We start from the raw sequence: 25,451 nt of genomic DNA on the forward strand, positions 1-25,451 counted from the left end.
TGGAGTGTGGGAGGAAACCGGAGCACCTGGAGAAAAACTCACATCATCACAGAAAGAACATACATACTCTGTACGGACAGCACCTGTAGTCAGGATCAAATCTGGGTCACTGGCACTGTAAGGAGCAACTGTACCACTGCGCCACTGTGCTGCCCTTGGAGGAGGCCAAGGACAGAAAGGAGGGTATGGGAAAAGACGTTAAAATGGTTTGCAACTGGGAGCTCTAGCCGGCCTTGGCAGACAAAGTGCAAGTGGCTCGATTTACATAAATCTTCTTTGCGCTCTTTCCATCTTAACAAATATCCTTCCAATAGCAGTGTCACCCCAAAACTGAACACAATATTCCAAATGTGGCCTCATCAACATTTTGTACAACTGTAACATAACTTCCCAACTTCTGTACTCATTACCCTGATTGATGAAAGCCAATATACAGCTGCTCCTTGACCTACGCTGGGTTTACGTTCCGATAAACCCATCGTAAATGGAAAATATTGTAAGTCGAAAGCGCATTTAATACAATTTGATCATGCGACCGGAAGTGACGTACGGCTCGCTGCCGTTGCCCAGGGTTTGCACCATTGTAAAGTCAGAGTATCGTAAGTTGAAGCATCGTAAATCGGGGAGCATGTACTGAATGCTTTCTTGGCCACTCTATCCATCTGTGACACCACTTTCAAGGAACGATGTACCTGCATCCCTAGATTCTTCTACTCCACACTCCCTGGAGTTCTGCTATTTACCGTGAAGATCCTGCCCTGGTTTCATTTTCCAAAATGCAACACCTTGCATTCATCTTCATTAAAACTCCAATAATCTCCATTAACTATTACTCAGCCCACTTGCCAAGATCCTGGTGTAATTTTTGATAACCATGTTTGCTAACTACAGTACCACCCACTTTAGTGACATCTGCAAACTTATTAATCATGCCTTGTACATTCTCATCCAAATCATTGAAATAAACCACAAACAGCGATGGGCCTAACACCGATCCCGGAGGCACACCATTAGTCACAGGCCTCCAGTATGAAAAACAACCTTCCACCATCACCCTCTGCTTCCTTCCATGAAGCCAATTCTCTATCCAGTTGGCTAACTCTCCATGACTCCCATGTGATCTAACCTCCCAGCACAGCCTATCATGTGGTACCTTAAGAAATGACGCTGAAGTTCATATAGACAATGTCTATGGGCTTGCCCTCATTAATCTTTTTCAAATAACTCTTTCAGATTTGTAAGACACTATCTCCCACAAAAGCATGCTGACTATCCCTAATCTGCCCTTGTTTATCCGAGTATATATTATCCATCAGAATCTTCTACAGTAAATTGCCTACCATAGATATTAGGCTCACAGGTCTATAATTCCCAGGCTTTTCTTTGCGAAGCATTTTTAGTAGAGGCACAACATTAGCCACCCTCCTGTCTTCCTGACCTCACCAGTGTCTAATGATGATTCATGTACCACAGCCAAGGTGCCTGCAATTTGCTCTCTTGCTTCCTACAATGTACTTGGATATATTTGATCAGTCCCAAGAGATTTATTTACCTTCATATGCATTAGGATGCTCAGTACCTGCTCAACCGTAATATAGATAGTCCTCAAGCATCTCCATTAACTGTCCCAAGTTCTCCTGTCTTCATGTCTTTGTCAATGGTAAAATCAGAGGAGAAATACTCTTTGAAGACCTCTTCCTGCTTCTGTGTCTCCAAAAAGAGATGCCTGCTTCATAGGTTTCAGTGGAGGTCTAGTTTTCTCTCTAGTTACCCTCTATCCTTTTATGTACATAAAATGTCTTGAGACTTTCCTTAGCTTCTCCTGCCCCCTTTTTGCCCTCCTTATATCCTTAAAGCGAATGCGAAAGTGAATGGCATGTTGGCCTTTATAACAAGAGGAATCGTATATAGGAGCAAAGAGGTCCTTCTGCAGCTATACAGACCCTTAGTGGGACCACGCCTGGAGTATTGTGTGCAGCTTTGGTCCCCTAATTTGAGGAAGGACATTCTTGCTATTGAGGGAGTGCAGCGTAGGTTTACAAGGTTAGTTCCAGGGATGGCGGTACTGTCATATGCTGAGAGAATGGAGCGTCTGGGCTTGTACACTCTGGAGTTTAAAAGGATGAGAGGGAATCTCATTGAAACATATAAGATTGTTAAGTGCTTGGACCCGCTAGAAGCAGAAACATGTTCCCGATGTTGGGGGATTCCAGAACCAGGGGCCACAGTTTAAGAATAAGGGGTAAGACATTTAGAACGGAGACGACAAAACACTTTTTCTCACAAAGAGTGGTGAGTCTGTGGAATTCTTTACCTCAGAGGGCGGTGGAGGCAGGTTCTCTGGATGCTTTCAAGAGAGAGCTAGATAGGGCTCTTAAAGGGTGGCGGAGTCAGGAGATATGGGGAGAAGGCTGGAACGGAGTACTGATTGGGGATGATCAGCCATGATCACATTGAATGGCGGTGCTGGCTCGAAGGGCCAAATGTCCTACTCCTGCACCTATTGTCTATTAAGCATGCTCCTTGGTTCCTAAACTCCTTCCAGGATGTACTTGATCCCAGCTGCTTATGCATGTCCCATGCCTCCTTTTTCCTAACCAGAGCCTCAATTTCTCTCGTCATCCAAGCTTCTTTATTACCGCCAGCCTTGCCGTTCATTCTGACAGTAACAAGCATGCACTGAACTTTTGCCATCACACCGTTAAAATCGTCCCACTCTCCGGATGTTCCTTTGCCTGCAAACAATCTAATCCAATTATCTTTAGCAAGTTCCTATCTAAAACCCTCAAAGGCGATCTTACCCCAATTCAGAATTTTATCTTTTAGGCCTGCCCTATCTTTATCCATAAATATATGAAAACTAACAGAACAGCAGTTGCTGGTCCCTGAAAACTCAACCATGGACACTTCTTGCTATTGAATGAGTGCAGCGTAGCTTCACCAGATTAAATCCCGGGATGGCGGGACTGACATATGATGAAGGATGGATCAATTGGGCTTATACTCACTTGAATTTAGAAGGATGAAAGGGAATCTTATAGAAGCATATACAATTCTTAAGGGATTGGACAGGCTAGGTGCAGGAAAAATGTTCCTCCTGTTGGGGGAGTCCAGAACCAGGGGTCACAGTTTAAGAATAAGGGATCGGCCATTTAGGACTGAGATGAGGAAAAACCTTTTCACCCAGAGAGTTGTGAATCTGTGGAATTCTCTGCTACAAAAGGCAGTGGAGGCCAATTCACTGGATATATTCAAGAGAGAGTTAGATAAAGCTTTTAGGGCTAACGGAATCAAAGGATACAGGGAGAAAGTAGGAACAGGGGACTGATTTTGAATGAATAGCCATGATCATATTGAATGGTGGTGCCAAATGGCCTACTCCTGCACCTATTTTCTAAGTTTCTATGTTAAGTCGCTTGCCCGTCCCAATTTCCTAATAGTAGATCAAGCTTTGCCCTCTCCTGTGTAGGGCCCTCTACATATTGCCTGAGAAAACATTCCTGAACACCTGCGTGGGTTTTCTCAGAGATCTTTGGTTTCCTCCCACAGTCCAAAGATGTACAGGTATGTTGGTTAATTGGCTTGGTGTAAGTGTAAATTGTCCCTAGTGTGTGGAGGATAGTGTTAATGTGCGGGGATCGCTGGTCAGTACAGACTCGGTGAGCCGGAGGGCCTGTTTCCACGCGATATCTCTAAAACTAAACAAAAACATTTGACAAATTCTACCTTCAAACCCATGCTGAACGTGAATTGTGAGTGGGCTGCAAATCAGCCCCTTTGATATTGCCCTCAAACCCATGCTAATGATAAGTTGCGACTGCTCTGCAGTAAAGATACTCTTATCTTTTTTTTTAACTTGTGCAATGTCAACGATATATAGCATTCTTGATGTGTTTACATGCAAAATCGGACATCCTTATCAGAATTCTTTCAGCACTGTCATATACCTGTTGCCAGAAGATCATTTTCTGAAAGTAGTTGCCTTCAAGGTTTTCTGTGGGAGGATCGGAACTTGCCTTTGAACTGATGGGGTGCTTGGATTGAAATTGAATATTAAAATGGTCGGATTGTCCGGTGTAATTCAAAACCTGCTGGAAAAGCTGAATATTCCACCTTTGAACATGTTCGGCAAGAGGAACTCCTTTGTGTTTCAACGACTTCCACTTAATGGAATGCATGATGCTCCTTGCAAACATTGCCTCCTTGCAAACATACCAGACTCCTTTTGATGGGCTGTGGAGCTGGGAGGTGTGAGTGTATCCATTAGTAAGTGAGGAGAGAAGCTTGGCCGGAGAGTGTGGATGGGAGTGAAGCACAGAGAGCCCGGGTCATATGGGTTTGAACAGTGTTTGGGGGATGTGGCTGCCTTTGACTGTCATTGTAACAGGATCCCATTTAGATTTGCTGATTAGATGCATGGTTCTTGTGCATTCCATCACGCTGACTGTGCCGACAGATTTTTTTTTGTCACTGCCTATATTGTTTCTCTCTCAATTTGTCTCATTCAGTCTGTCTGCTGGAGCAGAATGACATTCTGCACACTGCTGTGCTCCATCTTTTAAAGTCATGTTTTTAAAAACAAAAAGCAATTGATTGACCTCGATCCGTCAAAGATATTGAATCAAATGCACAGCATTGGAAATGCCGTGTAGATCTATCAAGGTGCGGGAATTAATAAAAAGGCTGCTCTATGTTAATATGCAGGTCCTGCTTTAGTTCTGAAACATTCCTCACAATTCATCGTAATGCTTATATAGAGACGGAAACAGAGGTCTGGGAGGCCAGGGTGCAGGGCTTGACACTGATTAACCGATCCACGGCTGGAGAAAATGGCGGCACGATGGCGCAGCGGGTAGAGCCGCTGCCTCACAGCGTCAGAGACCTGGGTTCCATCCTGACCTCACAGTTTGCACATTCTCCCTGTGACCGTATCGGTTTCCTCTACACGCTCTAGTTTCCTCCCACATCCCAAAGAGGTGCCGGTTTGTAGGTTAATTGACCATTACAAATTGTCCCCAATGTGTAGGGAGTGGGGAGTGGGATGACAGAACTAGTCTGAACGGAAGATCATTGGTCAGCTTGGATGCCTGTGCTGAAAGACCTGTATTCATGCTGTAGTTGAGGCCAGTTCATTGGCTATATTTAAGAGGGAGTTAGATCTTGTGGCTAAGGGGATCAGGGGATATGGAGAGAAGGCAGGTACGGGATACTGAGTTGGATGATCAGCCATGATCATATTGAATGGCGGTGCAGGCTCGAAGGGCCGAATGGCCTACTCCTGCACCTAATTTCTATGTTTCTATGTTTCTATCTCCAAAAAAAAGATGTGTAATGCTAATTGCACTGGACAACCTTTGCTTGGAGCATATTTGTAATCGTGAGACTGCAGCAGTCTAATCGTTCAGCAGATGGGTCTGTATTACCCATTGATGGGTAATAGACGTGTGCCTTGCTTAACTTCTTTGGATGCTTGACACAGTGTCTGAAGGGTACACACTCTCAGCCTAGCCTGATAGAGTCATAGAGTGATACAGTGTAGAAACAGGCCCAACTTGTCCACACTGGCCAACATGTCCCGGCTACACTAGACCCACTTGCCTACGCTTCATCCATATCCCTCCAAACCTGTCCGATCCATGTACCTGTTTAACTGTTTCTTAAATGTTGGAATAGTCCTGGCCTCAACTACCTCCTCCTATGGCAACTTGTTCCATACACCCACCACCCTTTGTGTGAAAAAGTTACCACTCAGTTTCCCCTTCACCATCAACCTATGTCCTCTGGTCCTCGATTCACCTACTCTGGACAAGAAACTATGGGCATCTACCCAATCTATTCCTCTCACGATTTTATACACCTCGATAAGATCACCCCTTATCCTCCTGCGTTCCAAGGAACAGAGACCCAGCCTACTCAACCCCTCCCTATAGCTCACACCCTCTAGTCCTGGCAACATCCTCGGTCTGATCTAACCAGGTGAACCATTCATGCCAGGGCCTTAGTTGTTGTTGATGCCTCTGTAGTTTAGGCCTTGCTTGTTGCATTGTAGGCAATGTTCATGATGCTTTGTAACCAGGTTGGTCACTTTATTTATTTAGAACTTTTTCCCAGGAGGGAAATTGATCTGCCAACAGTCATAAAACACAAGGTACACGAAACATGAAATTAAAGTGACGAGTGGAAAGATTGGGAGTGGGGTGTGGGGAGTTGGAGGGGAATCAGCCTACCCCACGACAGAGGGAGAGGAGTTGGACAGGGACCCTTTAAGAACACCTGGTAACTCACAAAATGCTGATGTCTTCCTAGGTACCCTCTACAAACTGTGATGCACTATCAGGGGCCCCTGTAAATGCTGAACACTCCTCGAGACCCTCAGTAAATCCTGATGCACTCCTAGGATCCTCTACAAATGCCGATGCACTTCCAGGGTGCTCCATAAATGCTGATGCACTCCAGGGACCCACTAAATGCTGATGCACCCAGGGCGACCCTCTCGAAATGCTGATGCATCCCTTGCACCCCATATAAATACTGATGCAGTCCTGGGGACCCCTGATAATGCTGGCGTACTCCTGGGGACCCCGTCTGAATGCTGTTGTGTTCCTAGGGCCCCTGCATAAATGTTGACGCACTCGTGGGGATCTGCGTAAATGCTGATGCACTCCTGAGACCATGTGTAAATCCGGCACGTACAAGAACAACCACTCTACGGTGGTGCAGCGGTAGAATTGCTGCCTTACAGCGCTTGCAGCGCCGGAGACCTGGGTTCGATCCTGACTACGGACCCTGTCTGTACGGAGTTTGTACGTTCTCCCCGTGACCTGCGTGTGTTTTCTCCGAGATCTTCGGTTTCCTCCCACACTCCAAAGACGTACACATTTGTAGATTAATTGGCTTGGTATAAATGTAAATTGTCCCTAGTGTGTGTAGGATAGTGTTAATGTGCAGGGATTGCTGGTCGGTGGGCTGAAGGGTCTGTTTCCGCGCTGTATCTCAAAACTAAACTGAACAGGAACCCTGTAGATAGAGAGACAGCTGGGTGGAAAAGACAAGTTCTCAGTAAATATGTAATTCTTGGGGAAAAAAATTGCATTGCCGCAACATTTTGTAACGTGAAAAGGTGCTTTGTAAATGTAACATGTTTCAATGTGCTTTACAAGAGAATTATTGACATCAAACCATACTAGGATATACCAGGACAGATGTCCAAAAGCTGCTTAAAGTTGGTGGGAAATGGAGAGAAATATGACCCTGAGCTTAGGCTTCAGGCAGCTGAATGGGGCCACCAGTAGTGAGGCAATAAAGTCATGGTTATTACATTTAGCCACTTGAATTGAGAAACAAAAGCAATCATATAACAGTGGTTTTAAAATGTTGCGAAGGAAAAAAAATCACTTTATTGATTTTTTATCTGACAACTCAATTTATTGTTTTAATTATATGTAGGTCTGAAGTAAATTGTAACTGGGGTGGTGGTGTATCTTGTAACGCTGTAGGGGTTTATTACCATGGACTTGTACCATAAAAGTGATCAGAGTGCAGATTAAGCCAGAGCATCAGACACAATATACAGCAGATTAAACAGGAGGGTTTATGTCCCAATTTTGATCTACCTTCACTCTGCCGGGTAGAATTTCTAAAATATTCCTTTCATATTCGAGTTCCGATATTTGTGCTAATCTCGACGTGAAATCTTAAAACTGCCCAATTTGTTCAAGTTTCTGTGTGAATTGGTAAAGCAGCACTTTGCCGCGGCAGGATTTGAACACATGCATCAGCATGTTGTCGTAGTTTAGCAAAACCTTTCTGGAAAGTTTTGCCCCCAGCCACCCGTCAAAACCCCTTTATCATTCGGCTTTTGATTATCTAACAAGTCCAGCCCTGTGGCCCTGTCTGGTCTCGCCAATTAGAGATATTATTAACTGGTTCGATGGGAACCACTCAATTAGCTGCAATTAGTAGGCCCCCCTCGGTCCTGACTGACCATGGGTGATGCATCCTGCCCATGCAGCACATCCCCCCTCTCCACGTTGCTGATCGATCCAAAGGACAGGCAGGGCCGTTATAGTTTGGCACCAACACTGTTGCAGGAGCTGCCAGAGTGAGATTGTAGACAACGACAAACTGCCTTAGGGGCTCCGACTCCGGATTTTCTTAAGGTTTAGTCCTGGAGTCTTTTCCATGACTGGATATGGCCACAAGGCAGTGGAGGTTTTAAATCAGAGTTTTCCCTCTCCTAGATAGACTGCCTTCCCAGGCTGACGAGCCCCATCTGCCCAAGACTCGTGGGGGAGGGAGCGTCTACCTTCCCGTGCAGGTCTATAGCACCTGCCCACTGCCTAGATATATTTCACTGCAATATATTTCAGTGAATAAGCAAAGGTGTTCAACTAAATGAATGAAACTTTTAATTTTTGTGCCATGGCCCAATAATTTTCCCCTCTGATTGCTCATAGTCGAAGTGTCAAAATGTTATTTTAATTTGCGGAACAGTCTGGGAGGGTTGGAAATTGTTTTGGGCTCAGCTGATATGGCTCTCACCTCTCCTCCTCTCTGTGGTTTTAACTCGCATTCATGGTCGGTAATGCTATTGAGTGCTTTCAACAGGGTTGGTGGGGAAAATGTGATGGCAGAATCAAAAAAGAATGATGTCTAGCTCCAATTAAAGTTAGGTTGATGGAACAATTGCCATGGGGAAGAAATGAACCTGCAAGCTAACGTAGTGATCTGTGCATTTTACTGTTGTGTGTCCTGGGCATTGAAATAATGAAGAATCACCTTCACGGTCTTCTCTGGAGGATTCACTGAGTATGTGCCCAAGCCAAGTACCAACAGCATTAATGAAGTCAATGTGTTGCAAAGTGACCAATACCAGGTTCAAGAGCAACCATTTGCTGAGGAATGCAGTAAACATGGCATTAAGGGTTAATGGGGGCTGTGTGGCTGTCGTTTCTGAAGCTGTAGTGGGCCATTCCCTGTTAATGAAGTCTCCTTGGATAGAGGTCATGGCTAGGCTGGATCAGTCCCTCAACACTGCCTTTGTGGCTGCGTTAGAGTCTCGGTTTATTTTCTGCGAGGCTTTCATGGTGTCAGTAATTTTCAGCACTCAGGTGAACGCCTCCCTATTCACCAGCCTGCACTCAATCAATCTGTCTGGTTATTATTTGTTTATGTGTGTGTCGAGCATTTGTTCAGACATGGCAGGGGATGATTTACACAGAGATTGGATTCGCAAAGAGGGATTGGTGCCCAGCCCTTGAGAAATGGTTTCATTTTCCAAAAGGCATTCTTTCGAGTGGTTTTGTAGTTTATTATTTATAATATTTGTGGTTCACTACTCTTTCTTTGGTCTTCTGTCCCAGATATTTTCTGAATATCTCTCCAAGCCTTGTCGCATTTGAAGCAGCAGGAAAGGTTTTTTGAAAACTGCGTGAGACTCCTCAGGGTTCAAAGATGACAAATCTGATCTTTCCACAACTGGGACCCAGTATTTTTATGGTCTGTAGAAAGAGTTTTTCTTTTAAGTTTCTCAGAAGTTTTAAACTGGCTGCGCGGGGGTTAACAAAATGCAAAGTACAGAATTGTCGGGTGATGCTAATGCTGCTGGGCATTCACTGATGGTGAATAGGTTAATATGTTTCAATATCTACCAACCTTTCACAATGAGAACTGGTATAGCTATTCAATTGTAGTTCATTTTGCTGTGGGTTTGAAGACTGGTGGGATCTAGAAAGCTGCCAGCTTCTCTGGATGGCACGATGGGTTATTCTTCACCATGTGGGTCTGTCACATCATACCAAGGGTTCAAACAGGAGCTGCTTGAGAACAGCAGAAGCCACAAGGTAGTTGGCGTAAGCGCAGTTGACTTGAAGATGAATGTTTTTTTGGTCTAAAGGAGCAACAGACCCATAGATATACATGGGCCGTGGAGAGACTGGAGCTGGTCAAATATCACTGAGTGTTCCATTCATATGATGCAAAATAATCCAATCTATTCAATTCCCTATGTTATTCGTATTAAAAAAAACACACACTGTGTCACAGTACCTAGTCAATTTGCATCCCCAGGCCTTGCTGTTATTTAACTAGATATTGGGAACCCATGAGTGTACTCCAAAACACACACTGTGTCACAGTACCTAGTTCATTTGAAATCCACCGGTCTGGGCCCGAGCATTTGCATCCCCAGGCCTTGCTGTTATTTAACTAGATATTGGGAACCCATAAGTGTACTCCAGGGCTGATGCCCATGGATCCCATGGATCTGTTTTAGTTTCGTTTTGAGATGCAGCGCGGAAACAGGCCCTTCGGCCCACCGAGTCCGCACCGACCAGCGATCCCCGCACATTTAACACTCTCCTACACACACTAGGGACAATTTGCCAATTAACCTACATACTTGTACGTCTTTGGAGAGTGGGAGGAAACCGATCTCGGAGAAAACCCTCGCGGTCACGAGGAGAACGTACAGACAGCACCAGTAGTCGGGATCGAACCCGGGTCTCCGGCGCTCCAAGCGCTGTAGGGCAGCAACTCTACTGCTGCGCCACCGTGGCCACCCACAATTTCACACAAGTTCATAGTCGCCCTCAACTATGTCTCGGTCAGGAGCAGTCCTGCCAGATTAAAAGGAGGAATTCATCACATTTGAGATACGCAACAAGAAAACTATTGGGAGCATTTGTTTTTCCCCCTTTGTCAGTTTTACTATTGCCTAACATGTTCCAGCCTGATGTTGTACCTCTATCTGCTCAGATATGCGCACTTTCTCTCATCATGTGCCTCGACTTGCTGTACCTTCCTAATTTGGCACCCAGGCTTACATTGCATAGCATGTTGGCACAGCATTCAATAACTCTGCCTCTCTGCTCCAAGGACCCAAGTCTGCTTCGGCCTTGGACGCTGTCTGTGTGGAGTTTTTGTTTTCTCCCAGAGAACCATGTCTCTCTTAATTTCTTTTAAGATCTTTACTAACACAAATTCCGTTGCTAGTCCTACTGGCTGCTAGATGGCTCAGTTCCATTTTTGTTCTCCTGTGAAGAACTCATGATATTCCCCGACATTAAACCATTGCTTCATCAATAATCTTGCTTCCATTATTAAATCAAAAGTGCGTTTCATGTTGTGCAACATGCAAATCTGACCACAGTTCCTCTAAAAATAAAGCAGCAAATGTCAGAATATAATACAGCCTAGAAAAGATGTGTGGGGAGGAACTGAAGATGTTGGTCTAATCTGAAGACAGACCCAAAAAGCTGTAGTAACTCAGCGGGTCAAGCAGAATCTCAGAAGAAAAGAGTAGATGACGTTTTGAGTCGAGACCCTTCGTCAGACTGAGAGTCAGGGGAAAGGGGAGCGAGAGATATAGATGGTACTTAGGTCAAATGAATGGAAGCAATGAAAAATAAGGACATGTGGAGTCCACAATGGTCCATTGTTGGCTATGGGTAGGCGATTACAAGTTATCCAGACAGTGGAACTCAATAGAACGACAATAAACTAGTACAACAACTAGGGTGGGGAAGAGGGGATTCTGGATTACTTGAAGTTAGAGAAATCAATATTCATACCACTGGGTTGTAGCTAGAATAGGTTCCACTGTGGCTTATAAATGGGGGAAATAAATGATGTGCTCATTGTCCCTTCCTTTCAACATCCTGTAGAGATACAGCGCGGAAACAGGCCATTCGACCCACCGGACCAACCAGCGATCCCTGCACATTAACACAAGCCTACACACACTGGGGACAATTTACACACAAACCAAGTATACAAACCCAAGCCAAATAACGTGCAAACCTGACCGTCTTTGGAGTATGGGAGAAAACCGAAGATCTCGGAGAAAACCCACGCAGACACGGGGAGAACGTACAAGCAACTCTACCGCTGTGACACTGTGTCGCCGTAGTCTAAAAATGTATCCTTTCCATCCCAGTGTGCAATGGCTGTGATGTGTGCCATCTATAGATTTGCAATTACTCTCTCAGTCCAGCTCAACAACTTAGCACAAAACCATGGCCTTCACTGCTGAGAAGGACAAGTCACAAGACATGGCACCTGACTGGCAATGTGTGGTCCTTCTTTCTTCAATGATAGGTCTCGATCTAGATTATGAAAGTCCCAATGCAACAACAAGCTGGGAGCACCTTCACTCGAAGCTCGGCAGCAGCTCAGGAAAGTGGCCCACATTAGTCTTGGAATGGGCAATAATCGGCAGTAAAACATACACCTCTTGGATGTATAAGTTGGTTATCCCTAGAATTATTTAGGAATTAAACCATTTTCTTTTGAAACATGTATGAAATACTGGAAACGGGGACCGGGTAAGTTAATTTACACTAATTTACACTGTAAATGGCTGGATTGTAATCACGTGTTGTCTTTCCGCTGACTGGTTAGCACACAACAAAAGCTTTTCACTGTACCTAGGTAAAGATTAAACTAAACTAAACCGTAAAAACAAAATTGAATGAGTTGTGGAGGAGGGTTTTGTAACGCATTCAGAAGGAAAGATCTCAAGGGTCTAGAGTTTATTTGTCATATATGGACCAACAACAGAACAATGAAATTCTTATAGTTGTAAAGATGTTATATGGTGTGCTAGCCTTCATCGGTCACAGCATTCAGCACTTCAGAGGCCCGTTAATGGAATAGCACATAGATAAATGTATAATAATCAAAAATACAATAAATTAATAATTGTAATACTGGATTACCATAATAGTACAAAAACAAAGTCCATAGTGCAACCAGAGACACACAGTCCACAGTTGCTGACAATGAGGGTACTGTGTAGTGTTCAAGAGCCCAATGGTTGCTGGGAATAAACTGTTCTTGACCCCGGTGGTCACGGTTTTCTAGCTCCTGTACCGTCTTCCCAATGGTAGTAGCGAAATAAAAAGCGCGGGCAGGATGCTGTGAGTCTTTGATGATTTTGGCTGTCCTTTTGTGGCAGGGCCTCCTTCGATAGGGGGGAGGTTAGTTCCTCTGATCGACCAGGCTTTCTGCAAGGGAATTTGCATTACATTTTAAGATAATGCTTTGGCTGTCTCAACATACTTGATGAGTTGCTGACCGTTCACCACTTTCCATTTTTCATGCTGTTGCCTGCACCGTGCTTTCTCGTAAATGAAATTCCTATCTTGTGGTGTTCTCTCAGTGACCACCCGCCTCCCTCCAATCGCTACACTGACCTTCGTGTGATCTCTGAGGCATGGAGCACTCGCTAATCTCTGATCATGTAAACCCCACTGGAAATAATGAGCTTTGGTGCAACTTGGAGGTTGCAGCTGGAATCACCCTGTCACAGCGACCGTTTGCAGTTCTCATGGCTGAGAACTTTACCGCCTGGGAATTACTACAGAGCTCCTGAAGGAGTCAAGACCAGAGCAGCAAGAGGCTTGTGTGTGATTTGCTCATCTACTCATTTTTAAAGAAACAAAACAAACTTGGCTGACATGTTAATTCAGTTTAGTTTAGTTTGGAGACACAGCCCACCGAGTCCACACCAACCACACAAGGAACAATTTACATTTATACCAAGCCAATTAACCTACAAACCTGTATGTCTTTGGAATGTGGGAGGAAACCGAAAATCTCGGAGAAAACCCACTCAGGTCATGGGGAGAACGTACAAACTCCGTACAGGCAGCACCCGTAGTCAGGATCGAAGCCGGGTCTCTGGTGCTGCAATAGCTGTAAGGCAGCAACTCTACTGCTGTGTCACCGTGCCGCCCTTGTTAACAATACGAACACGTTAATTGTTTCTACCGGCGATAGACACAAAATGCTGGAGTAACTCAGTGGGACAGGCACCATATCTGGATAGAAGGAATAGGTGACATTTCAGGTCATAACCTTTCTTCAGACTACAGATTAATTGTTTCTACCTGCTTTGAATGGTTCAATCACTGATTTCTTGTGATGAGTGTAAGTTGAGGTAGTATTTATAATTAAACTGTTCAAATACTCCCCAGATTCAGAGCTATTATTTGCTATTCTTCTTGAGCAGTGAAAGGGAACAATAGAAGATCTATATGTTATTGGTAAATTTGCAAGCCCCACAGCAGTAGTTTCCGTCCCCCTTTGAAGTGCGTTGCACGTGTTCAAGGTGAATTATTGTTGGTGCATAGGTATTAATTTGCCTAAAGATAGACAAAAAATGCTGGAGTAACTCAGCGGGACAGGCAACATCTCTTGAGAGAAGGAATGGGTGACGTTTTGGTTAGAGACTTCTTCAGACTTTTATTTTGTCCATCTTGTCAGGTAAAGTTCCAAGCATTGTCTTGTACGCAGCAGTTTATGTCAAACTCTATAGCAAGGCACATCAAACATTGAATCAGTGTCCTGTAGGCACGGAAATCGCTATAAAAACATGCGGGGAACACAATTTCTTGGTGGCCGCTTGCGTGCGCGCACATACGCGCACGCACGCACGCACACGCACACATGCACACACACAGACACATACACACATTCGCATAGACACACACATAGTCATAAACAGACCCACATATACATGCACACAAACAAATACAGGCATAGACACACACACACACACAAACATATGCGCACACACACACACACACACGCGCGAGGCTTCGGCCGTGGGCCCTGAAACATCGGGAGCTGACCTGGTTGGTGACCGACTCCGAACTCCAGCAACAGCAGCTTCGTCCGCCCCGAATCGTGGTGCTTCAATCCGCCCGTTCACGGGGTCTTTCATCGGCCGGTGGGGGCTTCAACATCGGGAGCCTCAATCGCCTCGATGCAGCAGTTTGATTTTAAGCCGCGCCGGGCGCTGAAAGGCCCCGTGAATGGGCCGATTCAGCCCTTAGAAATCGTCTGATTAAGTCCGGATTACAAAAACGGGGGGGGGGGGGGGGGGTTCTCCCCCACCTCTCAAAGCAGGGGGGCGGGTGGGGGTGGATGTGTCCCCCCTGTCCCCCCCAGGATTTCTGCCCCCTGAGTCAAGGTCTGTTCTTCACATCTTGAGAAGAGATGACTTTTCCTCAGCCAAACTTTTCTGAATGCCTGATTGCCACATCGTAGTTTCATTGTTCTTTATTTCTTTTTTTCGGAGAAAATTGGCAGCAACATTTCCTTTGGCTGAACAATGACTAGTTTTTACTTCTCCCCCTCGTATGCTGCATGACGTTCGGAGTGTTTTTTCGTATTTTTTTCGCATTTCTAATATCCACTGTACCTTGCAGCAAAATAAATTAATTGGCTATGGATTGGGATGTGCTTAGGATATGAAGATTAACTATCATTGCAAATTTTCCCTTAAATCTATATAGTGATTGATCAAACCTGGCACCTATTCCTGAGAATCCCAGAAATGAGTGAGTTTACATAAGATGAGCGTTTGACGGCACTGGGCCTCTACTCGCTGGAGTTGAGAAGGATAAGACGGGACCTTATTTAAATTTACCGAATAGTGAAAGGCTTGGATAGAATGGATGTGGAGAGGATGTTTCCACTAATGGGAGAGTCTAGGACTAGAGGTCATAGCCTCAGAATAAAAGGACGTTCCTTTCGGAAGACAATGAAGAGAAATTTCTTTAGTCAGAGGGTGAAGAATGGGGTTCGCAGCAAGAGACAGATCAGCCATGATTGAATGGTGGAGTAGACTTGATGGGCCAAATGGCCTAATTCTGCTCCTATCAATTATACATTTATGAACCTACTTAATGTCCCTGCCAGATTAGATAATCTGCCAACACCAACTTTAGCCTCTTTAAATGGAAACTCAGTGAAATAATCTCAGTGGATTGAGCAAACGTCTGACTGTGTCTTTCGGTACAGGCATGACATGTACGTTTTGTGTTACTACCTGATGAAAGTCTACCCAGTGCGGAGCTTGGGAATAACCCGTGAATACAATAGCCAGCTTGTGGATTGTTTTTATAATGTTGTGCCTGCTCCTCCCTATGTATCTTTGCCAAAGGCTGAACACAGGAAACAATCTAGACAGCTTTGGAAATACTTAAACATAGGCTGTTGTTGATGTTTGATATGGGAGCAATGGAGCTATATTAATTTACAGTCTGGCAATGTAGGCTATGCATTAGTTGGTTACACATTCGTGTGAGAGAAGTACATTCAGACCTCATCAGAGTTTCTTTTGACACCAGTTTCTCTACTAAAAGGACAGACTCTCTTTTGCATCCAGCCTCCACAGCTGCAGGGTGACCTCTAACCCAAGCTGGCATTCTTCCTGGACAAGCCTCAGCAACTTGAATGTCAGCAAACTATTCAGCTGTGTAGGAGTCTGATTGTCTGTCGGTTGGTGTTTACATAACAGCAGACTTGGATTTATATTGCACCCTTAAGTGCTACAGGGGGAGGGGGGAAAGTTTGGGGTAATGACTAGAGAGTTTGTCACAGGAATGGGGCCGTGAGACAGCAGAGTGAGGGATTATACTGGCTTGGGAGGGAGATACAGAGAATAGGATGGAGGGTGCTGAAGATTCTGTCACCATTATGGAAGGGAACCATCAGGAAGGGAACTTACAGGATGTCATAAAGGTCACGGGGCAAGCTCTATACGGTCGTATCAAAATACAGAGTTTACAGCACAGAAATAACCATTTGTCCCTCTTGGTCTGCTGCGATGTTTATACTCAATACAAACTTCCGTTTGACCGACTGCATCGCAATACATCCATCTATTCACTTTTCCCTGATGTATTACTCCAGTTTCCCCTCAGCTGCATCTGTGTTATTTAGCACACTCTGTTAGCAAATTCTTCTTTCTCTTTAGATTAATAAGATCCTCCTAAATTCCTTTTTGTATTTAGTTAAATAGTTTTATGATTCCCAGTTTTGCATTCCCCGAGAGTGGTAACATTTCCTCGTTAACATTTCCCATCTAAACCCATCATCATTTTAAAAGCCCATTGTCTGGCAACCCCATACAAAACTTGCACAATCTTTCTTGAAAGGGGTTATTTTGCAGAATGCATAAATGTCTTTGCATCATCTCTAGTGCCTCCAGTATTGTTTTGTCGTAAGTAGGCCAAATTAGTTGGACTGCTCCAGAGGGATTTGTAGATGAAGATAGGAAATTCATGCTCAGTGAGTAGTCAGCGCCTCTCTTTAGTTTCCCGCTGGATAAATGTACATGACCCGGGTGGAGATTTCAGAATGTAGCTGATTCTTCAGCTGAGGCTAATTGTAGCAATCTTGGACCAATCACCTCTTTGTGGATAGCACGTTGCTTAAGGCAACCTTTGACTACATTTAGAAACATAACAAATAGAGGATCTCATAAACTGCCTCCAAATTACTGCGTGAAAGTTGGCTATAGGAGGAAGAGTATTTGGCAAGTGATGGAATGCGGGATCATTCAAATAATTGACAACCGGGGACACTATTTGGTGGTGGGTACGGTGATGTTGGTGCTGATTTGATGGGGCTGTCCCACTGTACGAGCTAATTCAAGAGTTTTCCCGAGTTTCCCCTGATTTGAACTCGGAGAATTATGGTAATAGCCGCTCGTAGGTACTCGGGGCTCACGTGGACATTTTTCAACATGTTGAAAAAACTTCACGAGTCTTCACGAGCTTACCGTGTTTCCCGAGTACCTGCCGTTAACGTTACGAGCCGCTAAGAGACGTCCTGAGCTCCGACGTACCCGCTACGTGCATTCTACATGCTTACCACGAGTTTGATTTTTTTTTACTCCGGAGAGCTCTTGAATTTCCTTGTACAGTGGGACAGGCCCATGATGCTCATTAATTCTCACCAATGCCTTTGTTAGCTCCACTCTCAATTATTCCAGTGCCTTTCAGACTAAGAAGGTCCAGAGGGTCTAAAGGGAGTTTACGAGAATGATCCCAGGAATGAGTGGGTTAACATATGATGGCTGTTTGACAGCGCTGGGCCTCTACTCACCGGAGTTTAGAAAGATGAGGGGGGACCTCATTGAAATGTACCGAATAGTGAAAGGCTTGGATAGAATGGTTGTGGAGAGGATGTTTCCACTAGTGGGAGAGTCTAGGACTAGATGTCATAGCCTCAGAATAAAAGGACGTTCCTTTAGGAAGGCGAAGAGGTGGAATTTCTTTAGTCAGTGGGTGGTGAATCTGTGGAATTCTTTGCCACCGAAGGCTGTGGAGGCCAATGGATATTTTTAAGGCAGAGACAGATAGATTCTTGATTAGTATGGGAGTCAGGGGTTATGGGGAGAAGGCAGGAGAATGGGGTGGAGGGGGAGAGTTAGATCAGCCATGATTGAATGGCGAAGAATGGGCTGAATGGCCTAATTCTGCTCCTATCACTTTATTAATTTATGAACCAGTTTCTTGCCCTTCACAAAATCAAGCTTGTCTAAATTCCTTGTTGGAAGTTGCCCAACTTGCATGAAATCCTGTTCAACCATTGCCTTGCTGCTCATTGACCAAGCATTATCCATTATTTGCATTGACCAAGCATGTTCTAATTTTAAAATTGTTACTGTATGTGCAAATCCCTCCATGCTGTGACATCTCTCCGTTTCTGCCTCATGCCTCATGCTGGACCACCTCCGACCTTCTATGTATATCCAGCATGAAAGTCCATTGAGAACCTTCATTCTATTGCCTTTAGCATCTGTTCCTTCAGCACCCAAGGTCTTAAGCACCAGTCATTTTCCCCTCAGTATAGAGCAGGCACGTGCCGTCAGGGTAGGCATGGTAGGCAGTGCTTACCCTGACTAAAATTATAAAAAGGTAATTATTAAATATAAATAGTAAAGATTTCCAATTCATTTGCTAAATTCAGCATTTATTATTAAATGGTTATTATTTTAATCATCGATCTTAGGTAGGCATAATACTCCTGTGCTTTCATCCGCAGTACACATAACTATGTTCAACTCACGTGCCGTGGACGCTGCTTCAAGCTTTCACTTACAATGGGCAATAAAGACAGCTGAAATCCTGCTTTGCTCCGTGGACTGCGCGTAAGGTGCTGCGCATGCCCACAGGAGAGGAGACCGATCTGCGCATGCGCGTTTTTAAACATTTTTATAGGTCGACTGACTGCCCAGTGCCTGCCCTGAGTAATTACTCACGGAAACGTGCCTGGTATAGAGTCATAGAGTGAGACAGTGTGGAAACAGACCCTTCGGACCAACTTGCCCACACCAGCCAACATGTCCCAGCTACACTAGTCCCACCCGCCTGCGTTTGGTCCATATCCCTCAAAACCTGTCCTATCCATGTACCTGTCTTACTGTTTCTTAAACGTTGGTGTAGTCGCAGCCTCAACTACCGCCTCTGGCAGCTTGTTCCATACATCCACTACCTTTTGTGTGAAAAAGTTACCCCTCAGATTCCTATTAAATTTTTACCTCTTCACCTCAAACCTATGTCCTCTGGTCCGCAATTCACCGACTCAAGAGACTCTGTGCATCTACCGGATCTATTCCTCTCATGATTTTAAACACCTCTATAAGATCACCCCTTATCCTCCTGTGCTCCAAGAAATAGTCCCAGCCTACTCAACCTCTCCCTATAGATCAGACCCTCTAGTCCAGGCAACATCCTGGTAAATCTTCTCTGTACCCTTTCCAGCTTGGCAACATCTTTCCTATAACATGGTGCAAGAACTGAACACAATACTCGAAATATGGTCTCACCAATGTCTTATACAACTGCAACATGACCTCTCAACATCTATACTCCTATAGTTAGTTGGTCAAAATGTCCAAATGTTAACTTTATTGGTTCAATGGTTCTTTATTGACACGTATGCACAGCACGGTGAAATTATTTTGCACAGCATCTGCCGGGTCTACATAGAAACATGCAAAATAGGTGCAGGAGTAGGCCATTCGACCCTTCGAGCCAGCACCACCATTCAATATGATCATGGCTGATCATCCAGAATCAGTTCCTTCTTTTTCCCCATATCCTTTGATTCCGTTAGCCCTAAACCTAACTCCCTCTTGAAAACATCCAGTGACTTTACCTCCATTGCCTTCTGTGGCAGAGAATTCCACAGGTTCACAACTCTCTGAGTGAAAACGTTTTTCCTCATCTCAGTATCTTCATTCTCTGCATCTGCTGCGTCTTCATTCTCCTCAGTCGTCATGCTCGTCTTCGCTCTCGGTCGGCTGGCGGTTGTTCGCCACAGTCGCCGGGTCCGCTCTTGCACGGATATTTATTTTACTCCAAGCTTCAAATTCCTACTCCCTCTCAAAGATAATTGGAAAGCCCCTTCCGCTTCACAAAGGTTTTTTTTGTTGTTGCAATTCCCATTGTCCTTACAAATGAACCGTTAGATCTCATAGTGCTCTCAAAGAGGGCGGCACAGCAGCGAAGCTAGTACAGCTTAGCTATTACCTCACAGCTCCAGTGATTTTGGATTAAATTCTGACCTCTAGTGCTGAGATATAGAGTTAAACAGCATGGAAATTGGACTTTCGGCCCAACGTGTCCATACCGGCCAAAATGCTTTATGTAAATCAGTCACATTTGTCCGCATTTGTTCCACATCCCTCAAAACATTTCCTACCCATATACCTATCTAAATGTTATTGTTGTACCTGCCTCAACTACTTCATCTGGCTGCTTCCTTAAACAACCACCAGCACCTTCAGCTTCCTACCGTGAAGCCATAGCATGTTCTTGCTATATCCCATGCATTCTCACCTTTCAGAGCAGCCTTATCGAAGGCCTTGCGGGTGTCCATTTAGGTAAGGTTGTAGGCTGCACCCTTGTCAACCTTCTTCGTGACTTCTTCAAAAAACTCTGTCACATTTGTGAGACATTATCTCCCATTACTCAGATCGTTATTACTCAGGATCCTCCCCAGCAAAGGGCCTGTCCCACTAACGCGACTTATCAGCGACTGTCTTTGACTTTCAAGCTCGAGGGCACTCGCCTGAAAAACCTCGAGTTGGATCGACCGTCAGCGATTAAACCGCGAGCCGGATCGACCGCCTATATATACACACACACACACACACACACACACACACACACACACACACACACACACACACACACACACACACACACACACACACACACACACACACACACACACACACACACACACACACACACACACACACACACACACACACACGCGCGCGCACGCACGCACGCACGCACGCACACACACACACACACACACACACACACACACACACACACACACACATCGCAAAGGCGGGGGCAGGGGAAAGCGGGAGAGCGCTGTCTGAAATACACACAAGCGATGAACTGGAAGGTAAAAGACGGCTGACACAGTTACGGTAAGTCCTTAAGAGAGCACGGAGAGGGGGGGGAGGAGAGAAGGGGAGAGAGAGGGGGGGAAGGGGGTGAGAAGGAGTGGAGACACTTTTAAGAAGCCATACAACTTTTAATAAAGTTTAGTGGGTATTTAACATTACTGGTCGGTTTACTTACCTTGATTTTCTCAACAAGCTATCACCTTCGACTACATTCGATTGCCTTCGATTACCTACGATAGCATTACGACCTACTACGACCTACCTCGACTACACCTACGAGTAAAAAATATTGATATTTTCCTTGGAGACCTTTTTTACTCGCGGGCATTTTTCAGCAGAAAAAACGGCGTGACTTAACTGACGCCTTGAGTACACGGGGGCTACTCTCGAGCATAAAGGAGAGTTACAAAGACTTCCTAGGACCTCATGTCGACCATGCTGCGAGTATGAGTCGAGGGCAAACTCTTCGAAACTCGCGAATTAGATCCCCGCAGTGGGACAGGCCCTTAACTTTCCTACCACAGATGTTTGACTGACTTTAATTCCCAGGTTTTTAGTTGCAACTCTTTTTAAATGGAGGCATAACATTAGCCGCACTCCAGTCTTCTAATATGCCACGGTGGCGCAGCGGTAGAGTTGCTGCCTTACAGTGCTTACATCGCCAGGGACCCGGGTATGATCCTGATTACCGGCGCTGCCTGTACGGAGTTTTCTATGTTTTCCCTGTGACCTGCGTGGGCTTTCTCCGAGATCCTCGGTTTCCTCCCACACTCCAAAGATGTACAGGTTTGTAGGTTAATGGGCTAGGTATAAGTGTAAAAAAATTGTCCCTAATGTTTGTAGGATAGTGTTAATGTGCAGGGATCGCTGGTCGGCTTGGACTCAGTGGGCCGAAGGGCCTGTTTCCGCGCTGTATCTCTAAATTAAACTAATGAAGATTCATATATCTCAGCCAGGACTCCTTCAATTTATTCCCTAGATTCCCACACTTGTCCTTGGATATATTTAATTGCGCTTGGGAGATATATCAATGTTCAAACATCTTGGGATATCTAACACCACCTCGACTGTAAAAGGGATTGTCCTCAAGGCATCGTCATGAACTTTCATATGTTCCCTATTCATTGAGGACCTTGCACATCTCTTGCAGCTCCATACTTATAACCATATAACCATATACCAATTACAGCACGGAAACAGGCCATCTCGGCCCTAGAAGTCCGTGCCGAACAACTTTTTTCCCTTAGTCCCACCTGCCTGCACTCATACCATAACCCTCCATTACCTTCTCATCCATATGCCTATCCAATTTATTTTTAAATGATACCAATGAACCTGCTGACACCACTTCCACTGGAAGCTCATTCCACACCGCTACCACTCTCTGAGTAAAGAAATTCCCCCTCATGTTACCCCTAAACCTCTGTCCCTTAATTCTGAAGTCATGTCCTCTTGTTTGAATCTTCCCTATTCTCAAAGGGAAAAGCTTGTCCACATCAACTCTATCTATCCCTCTCATCATTTTAAAGACCTCTATCAAGTCCCCCCTTAACCTTCTGCGCTCCAGAGAATAAAGACCTAACTTATTCAACCTATCTCTGTAACTTAGTTGTTGAAACCCAGGCAACATTCTAGTAAATCTTAGATGACCACAGCCCCTCGATGCCAAAGTCACCAGGCCAGCGATCGGAGCACTCCTCTCTGGCGACTCCCGGCAAGGGTTCGCCCGCTCCACGATGGAAAAGTCCCTGCTGTGCCCGCTGCTGAAGCTCTGGGCCCGATTCTGGGAAATACCGCTCCAATCCATGCTGTTAGACCATGAGGTAGGCGACATGGAAAACGTCGCCCCTCCGTTTCCCCCTCCCCCCCCCCCCCACCACCCCCACACAAGACACACCAAGAGACACCTAAACTAACATTTAGACGCACCAAAAAAAACAAAAAAAGTTGAAATAACGAAAACGCTGCTGGCAGGGCAGACGATTCGCAGCGCCCCCAACCGACTAACAGGTTTGTTGGGTGAGAACGAATGCTGGTGTGACTTGGGTGGGGGAGGGGTGGAGAGAGAGAGAATGCCGGGGTTACTTGAATTTCGAGAAATCAATATTCATAGCCCTGGGCTGTAAGCTGCCCAAGCAAAACATGAGGTGTTGTTCCTCCAATTTGCGTTTAGCCTTACTCTCACAATAGAAGAGGCCCAGGCCAGAAAGGTCAGTGAGGGAGTGGGAAGGGGAATTAATGTGTTTTGCATCGGGTAGGTCCAGGTGGAATGAGCGAAGGTGTTCAGCGAAACGGTTGCCCAGTCTAAGTTTGGTCTCGCTGATGTATAAGAGTCCACATCTTGAACAACAATGATCGACCTCTGTACCAACGCACAGCCTCCCACCTACCTCACTACTGAATTGGATCCTGCCTCCTTGGCAATCTCAGTTTGGTTTATTGTCACGTGTACCGAGGTCCAGTGAAAAGCTTTTGTTGCGTGCTATCCAGTCAGAAAGACAATACAATCTGTCGTGGGACGACAGATAGCACAATGGGCTAAGAGTTCGGCTGGCGACCGGAGGGTAGCCGGTTCAAATCCCGCTTGGAGTGCATACTGTCGTTGTGTCCTTGGGCAAGACACTTCACCCACCTTTGCCTGTAATGGAATGTTACGGCGGCAGGCGCGGGCACACCGCGACGCCCTGTGTCTCCCTTTCAAGGGAGATGCTAAAAATGCATTTCGTTGTCTCTGTACTGTACACTGACAATGAGAATAAATTGAATCATTTTTCATTTCATTTTTACAAGATTACAGTGTACAGTACATGATAAGGGAATAACGTTTAGTGCAAGGTAAAGCCAGTAACGTCTGATCAAAGATAGTCTGAGGGTCACCAATGAGGCAGGTAGTAATTTGGTACTGATCTTGGATGATGGTAGGGTCATTCAGTTGCCTGATAACAGCTGAGTAAAAAACTCCCTGAATCTGGAGGTGTGCGTTTTCACACTTCTGTTCCTTCTGCCTGATGGGATTGCCTGATCTAATTTAAACTCTCCCGAGTGGCTGTTGGTGCAGAGTTTGCATGCTTCCCTGTGATCTCGTGGATTTCCTCTCGGTGCTGTGATTTCGTCCCACTACCAAAATCATGCAGGTCGTGCAGCAGAGTGGTAGAATCTGGGGCAAGTTGACGGCAACATGGGGAAACTAAAGCTGTTTAGGATTCGGTTGGTGTAAGTGGATGCTTGAATAATGGCTTCAAAATTGGTGCTCTGAAGGACCTCTTTCCATGCTGTACCCCTCCATGACTCTTTGACAACGGGAGTTCATTTTCTCAACAACTAACCACCACCTTACCCCCATACTTCTTGTTTACTCATTGTCGCATTGCTGTTTGCAAGCAATTCCTCCGTGCAAGTTAGAACAATTTAAAAGTAGTTCATTGTTTGTGAAATCGTCAGGATGAGCTGAGATATGAAACTCTCAGTATAAACGTAGGAGTTTGCAGACACAACAGACGGCAGATACTGGAATCTTGAGCAGAAACAAAACTTCTGGAAAAACTCAGCCGGTCAGGCAACGTCTGTGGAGGGAAATGGACCGATGATGATTTGGTTCGGGACCTCGTTTTCAGACTGATATCCCCTTCTTTGAGGGCTTTTTAATGCAAGAGTTTCCCTGATGATAGGAGGTCCCCAAAGCTGACCGCTGCTGATTTCTCAGTGGCTTCATGAACGCTGAGACTTTGCTTGGCTCAATTGGAAGTTGGCATGTATTGCAATTAAAACACAAAGTACTTGTGCTGTAACACCAGGATAAGCGCTCAACCAAGAAAACCCACGCACAAAGCCAAAGTACTATCTAAACTGATTATACCAACTTATGCTAAGGACAATAACTAACTCCATATGCAGCTACCTACATGTTTACAGGCACATTTAAAAAACTGATAGTGTAGATGCAAGTAGATGCAAGTGGGCACCTCCCTTCACTGGTGTTTCGTTGAGTCAGGCCCACAACACCCCAGGAAGGCTCAACATTTAGTTAAAGCAGGAGAGGGCTTGCACACAGATTTCTCACGCTCACAGGATCAGTTTGGGAAACTTTCCATTTTCGGGGTACGATGAGGTTTTGAGGAGGGGATGCTGCCACTCACCATAACTCTGATGGCAATTAAATACTGAGCACGGCCATGACGTCCAGCAGGCACCCCCTCACACAACATCTCCCCCACCCCCGACCCAA

The 25,451-nt window shown here is 45.2% G+C and overlaps 1 protein-coding gene and 1 long non-coding RNA gene across 2 annotated transcripts in view; one reads left to right on the plus strand and one right to left on the minus strand.

Moving 5' to 3' along the window:
* rad51b (RAD51 paralog B) overlaps positions 1–25,451 on the plus strand; it is a 569,504-nt gene that overhangs the window by 118,249 nt on the left and 425,804 nt on the right. The gene's annotated exons all lie outside the window — the stretch shown is intronic.
* LOC129700470 (uncharacterized) lies at positions 12,516–14,317 on the minus strand. The gene is made up of 2 exons (XR_008724066.1): positions 13,561–14,317; positions 12,516–13,004 (listed from the first exon to the last, which is right to left on the minus strand). It is a non-coding gene; the product is annotated as an uncharacterized LOC129700470 (long non-coding RNA).

Source organism: Leucoraja erinacea, chromosome 9 (genome assembly GCF_028641065.1).
Source record: "Leucoraja erinacea ecotype New England chromosome 9, Leri_hhj_1, whole genome shotgun sequence".
Taxonomy (NCBI): Eukaryota; Metazoa; Chordata; class Chondrichthyes; order Rajiformes; family Rajidae; genus Leucoraja; species Leucoraja erinaceus.